At 62.7% G+C, this 13,826-nt stretch overlaps 2 long non-coding RNA genes across 2 annotated transcripts; both read right to left on the bottom strand.

The window, feature by feature from the left end:
• Positions 1-1,403: 1,403 nt before the first annotated feature.
• LOC131492694 (uncharacterized) lies at positions 1,404-2,980 on the bottom strand. The gene is made up of 2 exons (XR_009252242.1): positions 2,228-2,980; positions 1,404-1,857 (listed from the first exon to the last, which is right to left on the bottom strand). It is a non-coding gene; the product is annotated as an uncharacterized LOC131492694 (long non-coding RNA).
• Positions 2,981-3,066: 86 nt separating this feature from the next.
• Positions 3,067-6,428, bottom strand: LOC131494698 (uncharacterized). The gene is made up of 3 exons (XR_009253561.1): positions 4,599-6,428; positions 3,624-4,273; positions 3,067-3,458 (listed from the first exon to the last, which is right to left on the bottom strand). It is a non-coding gene; the product is annotated as an uncharacterized LOC131494698 (long non-coding RNA).
• Positions 6,429-13,826: the final 7,398 nt, after the last annotated feature.

Below are 13,826 nucleotides of genomic sequence, written 5' to 3'. Positions count from 1 at the left end.
AACGTCCACATCCACCTGGGAAGTCGTGAGGTGATGTGTGTCCAGCACCTGGGGACACAGGCACCTTTCACTCGCGTTGGAAATGCCCGACCTTGTCCTCTTGTGAACAAAGTATTCTAGTCCGCATATTCGCACGTTAGCGTTACATGTATCATATGTCGAAAAGAACTCGTGGAACACATATGTACATTTTCACAAAACAATAAACACCTGCCATGTGGCTTGAGAAATAGGACGGCTTAGCCGAAGGAGGCAGGAAGACATTTGCGGAGGTCCTTACACTCGGGGGGAAAGTTGCATGTTTATTTTTGCCAACCCCCCCCCCGGGCCCTCCTGAGAGGGGCGAAGGCTGAGGGCCCCCTACACTCACCCCCACACACCCAGCTGTGCACACACTCACGCACACACTCGCACACACTCTGCCTGGGTGGTCAGAGCGGCCGGTGGCGTCCCGGGTGTAGACCCCACCGTCCTGCGGGAGTCTCGCTTGGCTCCCACCTCCAAGGCCTTGCGGCAAAGGGACCCTGCGCCCCAGCTCCTGCCTCCAGGCCGCAACCATGGCCATGCCTGGGGCAGCCCCTGCCCCCCATCCCCGGCCCCTGCAGGCTCCATACCCTGGCCAGCCTGTCCGTGCCAGCCCAGGCTGCCCTGGCCCTCCTCCCTGTCACGGACGTGACTCTGGGCCCGAGGCTCCCGGCTGACGGCAGACGCAAGGCCATCGATGGCCCCACACCGTCCAGCGGTCTTCTGGAGACGGCCCGGCCCCGAGTGATGCCACACAGAAGCCGCTCCCCACAGTCCAGTAACCCCGTGCTCAGGCATCTGCAGGAGAGGAGAGCCCTGGCCCGTCCCTGGAGCCGGAGAAGGAGGAGGGAGAGGAGGCCTGGCCCAGAGGGTCCCCTGGTGCCGGCCCAGCAGCGAGGCCAGCGGGGCCAGCATAGGCCGAGTCGCATTCCTGAGCAATGAGGCAGCGGCCTGGTTGTCGAAGGCTGTCATTGGGGGAGCCCACACTGGCGGCCGGCCAGCCCAGATGCAGGCATTCCTCTGGCTGAGCTGCCCTCGGGCACTCACACAGCCCCGCACCGGGCCCCCAAGGACTCAAGGACTCGGGGGGAGGGGGGGCACCCAGGGGTCCAGGACAAGAAACACCGGGCCCCTGGACATTGGGCACCGAGGAAGGTCTGGTGGTGGCCGTGAGCACACTGCCTCATGCCCGACTGACTCAGTGGCCCGAGGAGGTCACAGCCAGGTCCCTCCTCCTCCTCGGCCCCCAGGTCCCCTGAGATCCCCAGCTTTCTAGGTATGTGCTTCCCCTCCCCCATGACCCCAGCCCTGCCCCGGAGACAAACCCCCGAACGGCTCTCCGAGGCACCTTTCAAGGCAAAATACAATCCCTCCTGCTCTAGAGTGGACTTAAATCGCTTTATTCTATCGAGACATATTTAAATTCCCCGTGAGACGTTTGCCAGCTCGGTGCCAGCACGCCGCAGTGTGGCTGACGACATTGTCTGGGAAGTTCCCGTCCCGGGATCTGGGAATCCGACGTGCCCGTGCTGTCCCCTGCCCAGAATGACGGCTCAGTGTCCCCCGCTCTCCTTGCGTCCCGGAGACGCTGTGGTGGCCTCAGGCAGGGCGGGGACACGGGAGGCCGCGGGAGGCCTGCCATCTCAGCCACCTGGGGCGCGTCAGGGCCCGCGCACTCCGACCGGTCCTGGCTCCTCTGCACCCCGTTCTTCTGCCAGCTGCGTCTCCGTTCTCTGGGGGCCGTGAGGGCCGTTTCCGCTTCCAGCTGTGAGGAACGAGGTGGCCACGAGGACCGTTTTACCACACATGCACCCCGATCTCTGCAGGGTCAAGCTGGGAGCAAAGACGCCCGGTCAAGGGCCCCCGCCCTCCAGGGGACACAGCGTTACACCATCTCCCAAACCATCACCCATTTGCATCCGGTTGTGCAGGTCCCCGTGGCTTCCCTGTGTGGTCCCCACGGTCTCTTTGCCCCCCTGGGGGCTGTCCCCTCCCTGATCTCGACGGGGCTGGGCTCGTCTTCACAAGGTTTGTGCCATTCGGGCTTCCTCTGCGCGAGGTGCCTGTCCAGTCCCCCCTGGTTCCCTCCCTGCTATTTTGTAACTGCCTCGGGGGAGCTCCGTTTCTGTGTTGCAAATCTCTCTTCCCAGCCTCTGGCTTTTCCTCTTCGGGACCTGGGGTTTTCCTTCCCTGACTCACTTACCGACTCCTTACCGAGCCTTGGGGCCAGGTGGTAACTGGGACAGAACAGGGCATCCCCGCCCTCTGGGATCCACAAGGCGCAATGGGGCCAACCAGGTGCAGCCGCGAGGGGCCGTCCACCCACCTGTTGGGGGCTCCACCTGCACTTGGGGGGGCAGGGGCGTCAGGCAGAGGAGGGAGCTGGTCAGCGGTGTGCGCTCACCACCGGCACCGCTTCCAGGAAGGAGGAGAAACGCTTCCTTCCTTCCACTTGGGCGTCTCCTTCCTATCCTGTCCTCGGGGCGCGGAAGGAAGGAAGGCCTGCGAGGTGAGGGCTCTTGGAGGGCGCTTTGGGCAACACAGCTGGACACTGAGTCCTCGGCCGCCCGTGAAGCTCCTTAGGCCGGCAGCCGTCGGTGAGCAGCGCCCAGGCGGGTGGGGACAGCGGCATGGGCCTCGGAGGGGAAGGAAGCCCTCTTCCCAGACCATGCCGGGGCCCCGGGCGGGCACGGTGCAGGCCCCTCTGCCCGACGGGAGGGCAGTGAGACGCGACTGATGACCGTGGCCTGCTCATTTCTACGCCTGGACAGAGAGCCCCAGGTCCCAACGCCACCATCCGGCGGCCTCTCCCCGCCACGTACTCGGCTGCCCTCGAGGACGAGAACGCCAAGTCCCCTTCTCTGGAAGACGAAGACAGGCAGACAACAGGGACGGAGTCTGGGAGGGGGGATACCCCGGGGAGCGGATGGGGCAGAAGGAACCCCTGCCCAGCCCTGCGCACCCTGCTCCAGAAGCCCCTGCCCGGCCCCCCTGGCACACCCGGCCCGTGAGTGGACACTGAGGGGCCGGAGGGCTGTGTGGACGGCACAGCATGGGAGGAGCCACCAGGGAGCACGGCCCCTCTGGGGGAGCTTACCCTTTGTCAAAACACTGGCCAGGGAGCCGAGCATCTCGACCCCGATTCAGCCCCGCGGTCCCTCAACGTCCCTGGCGTGACAGCAGGTTCCTGCCGGCTGGACACAGGGGTCCTGGCAGAGGTGCGCCCCGGGCAGGGGTCATGGCGACGCCCCAGGGAGCGGAGCTGCCCCACAGCCATGGGGGGAGATCCCGGGCCTCTCCTGGAGCACATGCAGATTCCCAGGCCCAGCGCCCCCGGACTCACGTGCGCACACAGGGACCGCCACCCGCGCTGCAGACACAGCAGAGGCTCTGGGTGGGGAGGGGCCCTCAGGAGGCAGGGTTCCGCCTGGCAACTACAGGTGATTGAAACAAAACAAGAGACTCCCTTGCACTTGAATTTTGTCCAGAAAAACCCTTTGGGCACACAAAAATGTTAAAGATTTCACTAACGGTATTCAATGTAACTGAAAACACGCGTGCAAGCACATGAAACTTTACAATGTTACGAATGTTTTCACCTGTACAATGTCTTTCTGCTCCAGTGGGTACACCGTCCTCTCCAGCACCCACATGCTGTGTAAATACAATCACACGGGGCGCCTGGGTGGCTCTGTCGGGTAAGCGTCCGACTTCAGCTCAGGTCATGATCTCATGATCCGTGGGTTCGAGCCCCGCGTCGGGCTCTGGGCTGACAGCTCGGGGCCTGGAGCCTGCTTCGGGTTCTGTGTCTTCCTCTCTCTCTGCCCTTTCCCTGCTCGTGCTCTGTCTCTCTCTGTCTCTCTCTCTCTCTCTCTCAAAAATAAACATTAAAAAAATGTAAACACAATTGCGTATCAGACCACAACGAACATCTCGATAAGTTCTATAAAGTAATTGTCTATAAAAGAAATCATATGAATGTATTATTTTGTTTCTCGCTTCTTCTCTAAATGTCGTATTTTGAATTAACAAACTTTATTTTGTGAGCAGCCTTAGGTTCACAGCAAAATTGAACAGAATGTGCAGAGATTTCCCAGATGGCCCCCTGCCCCCCCACACACAACGCTGGTCCCTTACCGACCTCGCACCACAGTGGGACACTGGCCACGATCCATGAACCTGCACTGACACGTCACGATCGCCCAGGGCCCGTCATTGACACGAGGGCTCGCTCCGGCTGTTGTGCACTCTGTGGGTTCGGGCACAGGTGTAATGGCGTGGATCCGTCAGTGTGGCATCACTCAGGGTGGTCTCACTGCCCTGGGAACCCTCCGGGCTCCGCCTGTTCATCCCTCCTCCTTCCTCAGCCCCTCGTGAGCACTGATCATTCTACTATCTCTGTCATTCAGCCTTTTCCAGAAGGTCCCAGTTGGGATCACACAGCGTGTAGCCTTTTTGGATTTACTTCTCTCACCGAGTAATCTGCATTCAAGTCCCCCGCGGTCCCCACGGTTCCCCACGGTCTCTTTCTAGGGCCACGTAACCGCCATCCAGGTGCGCCCCCATTCATTTACCGGTCCACCTGCCTCAGGACATCTTCGTTGCTCCACAGCCTGGGCAACGGTGGAGGAAGCCGCTGTCCTCGGTGCGCAGGGACGACTCGGTTTCCTAATGGGTGAAAGACGTGCAAAGGACCCCACCACGTGGTAAATGAACACGTGAAGAACGCATCATCAGTCACCGTGGAAACGCACGCTTAAAACCACGATGGTGGCCAGAACGGTGAGATTAAAAGGGCTGACAGAATCAAGGGTTCCTGTCGATGCAGAGAGAGGGAGATTCCGTGATTTTTGGTGTGAGCACAACTTTAGAAAACTGTCTGGCACTATCTTCCCAAGTTGGGAATCCACAAAACTCCTCTCCTAGAAATGCCTGGGCGTGTCCACCAAGAGACAAGCGCACGTGTGCAGGGGGCAGCGGCATTCATCTGGGCCGTGAGCTAGAAACACAAGCGTCCGAGCACAGTCGTACAGAGAAATACTCCCAATGGGTCATGCCACGGAACACGGCAACGAAAACAGAACGAACTTCTGCCGGTAATAACCGGGGTGAACTTCACAAATACACTGTGCGCTGAGGAAGCCAGACACAAAGGGGTCGACGCTGTGTGTTTTCACTGATGTGAAGTCCAAACCCAGACAAAACTCCCTGATGGTAGTGGAAGGCAGAGGAGGGGCTCCCCTTGAGAGAGAGGGTCACTGACGGAGGGGAGGAGAAGCCGGCCGATGTTCTGTGTCTTCGTCTGGATGGTGGTTTCGTGGGTGTCGCCCCTCCTCTAAATGCACCACGCTGTACATTTATGATTGGCGAACTCTTCGGTGCCCACGTTACTCTGCAGTGAAAAGGTTACTAAGAAGAAAACACCATGCCCGTGAAAAGGTGCACGCAGGCTTTGAAGCTGAGGGATAACCTGGTCCCTGCGGGCCCCACTGCGTCCCACGAAGAGGTGCTTTGCTGCCGGGAGAGACGGGCTCTCAAGACACCCGCAGGACCCCACCCGCGGGGTCGCTGTGCACCTCCGCATCCAGTGCTCGCCGGCGTCCCTGGCCCTTTCCTCGGAGACACGACAGAGACGTGCGAGATTTCTCATGTGCTTCTCTGGGCTCTTAGAATCCAGAGTTCATATCCCCCGTCCAGTTAGACAGTGAAAGCCGACTTTGCCCCCTGAGGGGAGCCCATCTCTGGCCCCAGGCGCTGGAGGACCCGGAGGTGAAGCCGCATGTGGTGGCCGCCAGCCCTTAGCACCTGCTGTCACAGCCCGAGGCCGCCCCCCACCCCGGCACTGCCCCGGCTGCCGCAGAGGAGAAGGCCTCGGGCTGGGGCAAGGGCTGAGGAGCGGCCCCAAGGAGGTGGCCCAGGGCAGCCAGACTTCCTTCTAGGCCCGAGTGTCCCCAGGCCCGCCAAGCAGCAGGGGACAGTGCAGCCGGCCAGCGAGCCGGGGTCGGGAGAGGCTTGGCGGCCAGGAACGGGACTCCCTCAGAAAGTGTAAGTCAGGGAGCCTTGAAGGCAAGATGGCGGGAATGCCCACGGTCCCAGGAGAAGGCCCTGGAAATTCAGACAAGGCCCCTCCCCTGCCCCAGCAGGTTGCGCTAAACGCACTGTCTTTTTGTTCATTCTTTTTTCTTTCTTGTGTATCTGTCTCCTGTTAACTAGGAGTTCCTGCGGACAGAGACTGTCCAGTCACCATGGGCCCCACCAGCCGTGCTCCCTGGGGAGAGTCAGGGCACAAACCAGCCAATGAACCTGCACGGTTAGCTTCAGCCCACGCCTACATCACACCAGAGGCAGGGACGTGTCCTGAGAGCCCCCGGACGTGCCAGCTGGCTGGGCAGCCCCGTCCCGCCCCACACCGTCCGCCCCCACCCCGACACACACACCACAGGACTGCAGCGCCGGAGGGGCGAGGCAGAACCGAATCTACCGTAACGTCTAGTAAATCAGCGAACTCGGCGGTGTTCTGGTAAACGCTCAACAGCCGATACTCGGAAGGGCCAGGGCTGAACTGTAGCATTCGCTAACTTCCGTGATGCAAACGCAGCTGATTTCAGACCACTACCTGTGTTAGGTCACAAGGTAGGGGTGGGGGTGGGGGGAGGCCTCTCCAGCCCAAGCTGGCTCCACACCCTGGAGGTCTCGTGCCAGTTTGGGTGGTCTGCGACCCGCAAAGATACCATTTGTGGCACATCCCTCCACTGGTCTTGACCCCCACCCCCCCTGGCTCCACCTTGGGGAGGGGCTGTTTGAATCGACTCAACACCCGAGTCCCACCTTCCACAGACTCACACCTTCCACAACTGCGTGGCCCTGAAGGTCCTCTGCCCTCTGCCCTCCTGTCCAGCATCGCTTCCCCAAATCCACAGGCTCCAACCCACAAGCACACCCTGCTTTAGGAGACATCCAGGACCTGGGCTGGGCTGGGCTGGGCTGGGCTGGACTGGATTGGGCAGAGCTGGGCTGGGCTGGGCAAGGGTGGGCTAGACTGGGCTAAGCTGAGCTGGGCTGGGCATGGCTAGCTAGAGCCGGGCAGGACTGGGCAGGACTGGGTTATGCTATGCTGTGCTGGACTGGGCTGGACTGGGCTGGATTGGGCACAGCTGGGCTGGGCTGGGCAAGGGTGGGCTAGACTGGGCTAAGCTGGGCTGGGCAGGACTGGGCAGGACTGGGTTATGCTGTGCTGTGCTGTGCTGTGCTGGGCTGGACTGGGCTGGATTGGGCACAGCTGGGCTGGGCTCGGCTGGGCTGGACTGGGCTGGGCTGGACTGGATTGGGCAGAGCTGGGCTGGGCTGGGCAAGGGCGGGCTAGACTGGGCTAAGCTGGCCTGGGCTGGGCATGGCTAGCTAGAGCTGGGCAGGACTGGGCAGGACTGGGTTATGCTATGCTGTGCTGGACTGGGCTGGACTGGGCTGGATTGGGCACAGCTGGGCTGGGCTGGGCAAGGGTGGGCTAGACTGGGCTAAGCTGGGCTGGGCAGGACTGGGCAGGACTGGGTTATGCTGTGCTGTGCTGTGCTGGGCTGGGCTGGACTGGGCCGGGCTGGGCTGGGCTGGGCTGGACTGGATTGGGCAGAGCTGGGCTGGGCTGGGCAAGGCGGGCTAGACTGGGCTAAGCTGGCCTGGGCTGGGCATGGCTAGCTAGAGCCGGGCAGGACTGGGCAGGACTGGGTTATGCTGGGCTGTGCTGGGCTGGGCTGGGCTGGACTGGGCCGGGCTGGGCTGGGCTGGGCTGGGCTGGACTGGGCTGGGCTGGACTGGATTGGGCAGAGCTGGGCTGGGCTGGGCAAGGGCAGGCTAGACTGGGCTAAGCTGGCCTGGGCTGGGCATGGCTAGCTAGAGCCGGGCAGGACTGGGCAGGACTGGGTTATGCTGTGCTGTGCTGTGCTGGGCTGGGCTGGACTGGGCCGGGCTGGGCTGGGCTGGGCTGGACTGGATTGGGCAGAGCTGGGCTGGGCTGGGCAAGGCGGGCTAGACTGGGCTAAGCTGGCCTGGGCTGGGCATGGCTAGCTAGAGCCGGGCAGGACTGGGCAGGACTGGGTTATGCTATGCTGTGCTGGACTGGGCTGGACTGGGCTGGATTGGGCACAGCTGGGCTGGGCTGGGCAAGGGTGGGCTAGACTGGGCTAAGCTGGGCTGGGCAGGACTGGGCAGGACTGGGTTATGCTGTGCTGTGCTGTGCTGGGCTGGGCTGGACTGGGCCGGGCTGGGCTGGGCTGGGCTGGACTGGATTGGGCAGAGCTGGGCTGGGCTGGGCAAGGGCGGGCTAGACTGGGCTAAGCTGGCCTGGGCTGGGCATGGCTAGCTAGAGCCGGGCAGGACTGGGCAGGACTGGGTTATGCTGGGCTGTGCTGGGCTGGGCTGGACTGGGCCAGGCTGGGCTGGACTGGGTTGGACCGGGCTGGGCTGGGCAGGGCTGGGTCCCGCCTCTTTACTCTGCTTGAGCTTCTGGGCTGGTAAGTTTAAAGGACGAGGCCAGCCTAGAGGACACTGCCGGTCGTGCCCCTCCTTCCCTTCCTCTTGCTTTGAGGGCTGCCAGGGTCTGTTCCCTGGCGCCCAGTGGTGGTGATGGGGCTGGGGGGCTGGGGGGTTCCACACTGTTCCCACCAGGTGTTGTGGGTGATGGGGCCAGCCCCGAGCCAAGGGGAGCAGGAAGTAACCCCCAGGCCTGGTGGGAGAAGCAACAGAGGGGCTCTAGGAAGAGCAGGGGTGGGGGCATTTCTGGAAACGACTACTGTGTGGTCCACACGTTCCCTGAGAGAAGCCAGAGGCGTGGTCGACACGTTGAATGACCGCATTTCTGTGAAATGTCCAGGCCGGACGTACAGAGACAGACAGCGGACTGGTGGCTCCGAGGGGGGGAGGGGGGTGGGGGGGGCGGGGGCGGGGCGGGACTGCCATCAGTCAGGGGCGTTTGTCTTTGGGGTGGCAAAGATGTTCTGGAATCACACAGCGGTGAAGGTTGCACAGCTCTGAATACATTGAAAAGTCACTGAGTTGTACGCTTCACGTGAGCGAATTCCACCTCGGTAACGCTATCTTCTAGGATCCAAAGCAACCGAATGTATGAGATGCTGCCCCAAAGCCGGACTCGCCACCTCGCGGGGTGCCGTCCAGCCGCCCCTGTGCTCGCTTCTGTCAGCGTCGCCCCGCTGGGGGAGTTGGGAGATACACGTGTTTGAAAAGAAAAATCAGGGAGTTCATCGTGATGTTTACAGCTCAGGGTCAACGGCACAGGACTGTTAATTAACTTCTCTCCTGCCTTGTCTTTTACACAGAACATCTTGGTTCCTAATCACCCAATTACCTCCTCCTCCGAGTGCTGCAACAGAAACACAAACATTTGCACACCCATGATAGCTTCGGCGACAACAGGGTACTTGTAACAGTTAAACTACCCGCAGATTTCTGCGCAGCTCCGTTTTCCTTAGAATCACCAAAAAGCTTAAAATCACAGAGGAATGTCATCCTGGCATTTCAGTCAGAACAGTCCAGTTTCAATCGTACAGGAAACACGATAATGACCGTGATGGAACGACACCTTAATGTCACCTGCTTGTACATTTTGAGACGGATGAATCACACACAGGACTTTAAAACAGTCGAGCCATGCTATCTCAGATGGCTGAATTGCAACTCTGGCCATCTCTGAGTCACCTTCAAGTGCTGAATCACGGCGTCCCCAGTCCCAGAGCCCCAGAAGTCTTCTCCACTGGAGAAAGCTCGTCCAGAGAACTCTGACCTGAGGCCACCCCACGCTCCTGCTGGCCGTGGCCCATCCACCCAGAAGGAGAGCCCCGAGGGACACCTCTTGACAAACGGTCACCCGGGTTCCTCTGCAGCTGCCGGGCCCTGGGCGCTGTGCCCACTCTGAACACAGGAGTCTTCATGGGGCCCAGGGGAGGATGGGGGAGGGCGTGTGCCCGGGAAGGCCTATGGCCTATGGGACTCGGGCCCCTTCCAGCAGGGCTCTGGCTGCTGCTGGCCGACCTCACCTCGACACCCTCACCCGGCCCGCTAACACGTCCTCCCCGGGAGGGAAGCAGCGTCCAAAGGCAGTCAGACCTGCAGACCTTCCACAGACCAAGCCCCGGAGCGGCCAGCACCCCGTGCCCTGGACAACACCCAAGGACACGAGGGCCCCGGCCCCATCGACACGCGCACAGGAGCAAGGAGGCTGGCACAGGGAATACCGCTGAGGGTTTCAGAGCCAGGACTCGGAAGCCAGTGTCCCGCGGGCCAACTCAGCCCTGAGCAAGGCACCCAGAAGGATAGCCCCAGTGACCAAGCCTCCAAAGAGGAATGTGGGCGTTCACCAAGCCTTGGGCAGGGGAAAGGCAGGGGTCCTGGGTGGTCGGGAGGTGATCAGGAGGCCAGGCCACGCTGGACAGGTGTAGGGCTGACCACACTGGCGTCTGGGGGCACCCGACTGGCTGCCGCATGGAGGGAGCCCCGGGGCAGGGACCAGCCTGGGGGCCGGGCAGTAAGTGGACAGAGATGACCAGGCCTTAAGGTAGGAGCTAGGTCTGGATGGGAGGAGGGCTCCACTGGGTCCGGGACCGGGAACAGCGTCTGGGGAGAGATCCCAGAAGCCACCAGACAGATGTGTGGGCAGGAGTGACTTGGGGGTCCTCGGCGTCAGGCTGTGCTAGAGGCCATGGGGGAGGGGTGGGCCTGCCCAGGAGAGGGGACCCCAAGGGACCAAGTGTGTCCTAGGGGTACCAGGGAGAGGTCCTCAGAGAATCCCCCACCCGCCAAGCGTGTGGGCCTCTGGGGTCTGCACTGCACATGTGACCGGCTTTGGGACTCCAGAGTTTCTGGTTCGCTCTAGAATCCACAGTGAGAGACCAAAGGCAGCTGAGGCAGGGCTGAGCTTCGGCCACAGACACTGGCTTCCACAGCCCCGGCGACTGGGAACTTCACGCTGAGGGACCCCAACCCGGGTGTGGGGTCTTCTGACCCTCAGCACCACTTTGGGGACCCGTCACAGTGACCGGGACAGTTCACTGATGGGATCGTGCCATCCATCCCACAAGTTTCGCACATGGTGGTCAAGGGGACCCAGCGCCTGAGCCCCCCGGGGACTTGGGCAGTGGGCACGTGGCTAAGGCATCTGGTCAAGTGTCCCAAAGCAGCTGACCCCACAGCAGCCCTTGAAGACAGGCTAAGTGAGGGTCCCGGTGGGGACACTGTGAGCTCGGTCCAGTCTCCCCTCCAGGACCAGGGGGCAGGATGGGGTCTCAGTAGGCAGTTCCTCCCAGCAGGGTGGTCTCCTTGTAAGAAACCCTTCCCCAGCAGAGGCCACAATTGTTCCCTGCAGCCCTGTCCTCACCCACCCATCTCTGCCCTGGAGACCATGGAACCACAGAGGGACCAGGCTGCTCCCCCCACACACCTGTCCCTTCTCCTCCCTTCCCCTGCTCCCCTCACCCCAGTTCCCTCCAGTCGAGGCCCTGGATTCCAACACCTTGACCTCATCTGCTCCGGGGGGGGGGGGGGGGGGGGGACTCACCCCCATCAAAGCAGGATTCCAGGGGAGGGTGTGGACTCCCAGCTACCCTGGTCCCAGGGGCCGGGGACACAGAAAGTACCTGCATCTCAGGACCCCCCTCAAGTACATGGGGGTGAGGGTGATGGGCTGTCCTCACAGAAAGGAACGTTCAAACACTGTGACGCAGGGGCACCCGGACCCCGGAGCCCGGGAGGGGTGGCTGCAAAGTCCTGCAGGGGCAGGAGCCGAATGCAAGGTGACCCAGGCCCCCGGTATCTGGCACGGCCGCTGTGGAGAGGGGCGGTGCCACCACCCCCCTCTGTCCTGCCGGCAGAGTCCGGGGCTCTGGGCCTCTCTGCTCAGGCCCCTCCCCTCCCCCCCCAACCAGCCCCACCTGCTCCCTGCAGGGCCACTCAGCACTGGTCCTGGGCCCTTTCACCCTGACCCCCCACCCCTCTGCCTCTCTGACAGCCTCTCCCTGCTCCTGGCTTCACACCGAGGCTCCCACAACCCAGGCGCTGAGCTGGGGATTCCAGCCGGAGGACCAGTGTGCCCCATTGGAAGCCCTCACCCAGTAAGGAGGATTCCAGGGGAAGGCGTGGACTTTGAGCTTCCCTCCCATGGCCCTGGTGCTGCCCCCAAATGCCCTGAGGTCCCACAGCTACCAGGGCTTGGGGAGCAGGGCCCACGGGTCACCCAGGCAAGCAGTGATGGTAAATTCTCAATCTGTGAGCTGGATTTCTGTCATTCCAGCAAGATCCTTTGTCCTGACCACTACAGAGGCTAACCGGGCACCGGCGAATATGCAAACACAGGGTTGTGAGGGACAGGGCTCCCCCCCCACTCCGTCCCATGCTCCCAGGCAAGCTGGGGGGGGTGGGGTTCCACGGCCTTAGCCAGGCCCAAGGTCAAATGTGCCGTGGCTCCCGACAACGGGTTTGGGGTGAGTTTATAAAAGTGAAGACTTGGAGGGGGAGAAGTCTGGATTTCATCCAGAAGCAGCAGAGGGCATGGAGGGGGCTTCAGTGGGCTCAGACAATCGAGCCTGGGGCGCTGACACGTGGTCAGAGACAGCTCACAGACACTTCCTGCCCTGGGCGACAGACGGCACCAAAGCAGCCAGCCTGGGATCTGGGGTCCTCGGACTTGCCGCCTCTGTCCCCAGGACTGAGGACCCCTGACCTTCCCCACCCCAGAGGAATGAGCTGAGCAAACCCCACCCAGCTGAACGGTGGGGGCCTCTCCCGGGGCTCAAGGGGGGGTGCCCCCACCCCCTAGGATCAAAAGCGGGGTGGGGCCTCTGGCCTGTGGACACCACCTGCTCAGCCTTGTGGCCCAGGGCCTCACAAGACCTCAGGGGAGAGAGGGCTTGGGTCCCAGCCCCCCAGGCCTCGTGGGCCGAGCCCCAGGCAGGCGGCTCTGCCCCCCCCCCCCGCCCCCCCCCCCCAAGCTCCGTGGCTCCAGAGGCAGGGGCCGCCCTGGGAACAGCACACCCAGGGCCCAGCGAGGGAGGGCGGGGGGCCAGGGCAACAGCGATGCAACCTGGGCAGCTTCCTCCTAGGCTGGACCCTCCCTGCCACCGCCCGGGCTGTCCCCCGCTTCCAGAACAGGCGCCCTCACTCCTCAGGCGCCCCTGCCCCAGCGCATCACGGCCCCTCCAGGAAACACAGGACCCGCCGGCCTCGAGCAGGGCCCCAAGCACGGACGGGCGGGCAGATTTCACGAAGAAATTGGTTTGTCCTCTGAGTCCTCTTTCTGCCCTACCTTCTGCCCGCAGTGAGCAAGCAGGCGGCCAGGGAGCTGAGACCTTTTACCCAGTCCTCACTGGCTGCAAGATCTGCTTCTTCCCACGCTCAAGCGGTCAGGTAGGAGGAGAAGGGCGGGGCGGGGGCCAGGACATGGGCGGGGCCAGATCGGGGTGGGGTCAGGGGTGGGCGGGGCCAGGGAGAAGCCTGGGGGGCCTGGGCCAGGTGTCACAGACCCAGCCAGTGAGAAAGGGCCCCGCCCCCTGCCCTGCCCTGTGCCCGCGTCCAGACCCGCCAGTCTCGTGACAATATTCCTACAGCGCCTCCCTGCCCAGCGGGTTCAGAGGCCTGGGTCCTGCCCCGGGGGGTACCCCGCCCTTGAGAGGTGCATCAGCTCAGGGTGCCCTGGTCGGCAGAGCCCAGCACAAGGGCAGGTTGCTCAGCTGAGGCAGGACTGGGGGCACCCGCTGGGAGGCCTGGGGGAGGGCACGCGCCTGCTGGGCAGCCCCCTCCCC

Source organism: Neofelis nebulosa, chromosome 2 (genome assembly GCF_028018385.1).
Source record: "Neofelis nebulosa isolate mNeoNeb1 chromosome 2, mNeoNeb1.pri, whole genome shotgun sequence".
Lineage (NCBI taxonomy): Eukaryota > Metazoa > Chordata > Mammalia > Carnivora > Felidae > Neofelis > Neofelis nebulosa.
This window is presented reverse-complemented; position numbering and strand designations above follow the sequence as displayed.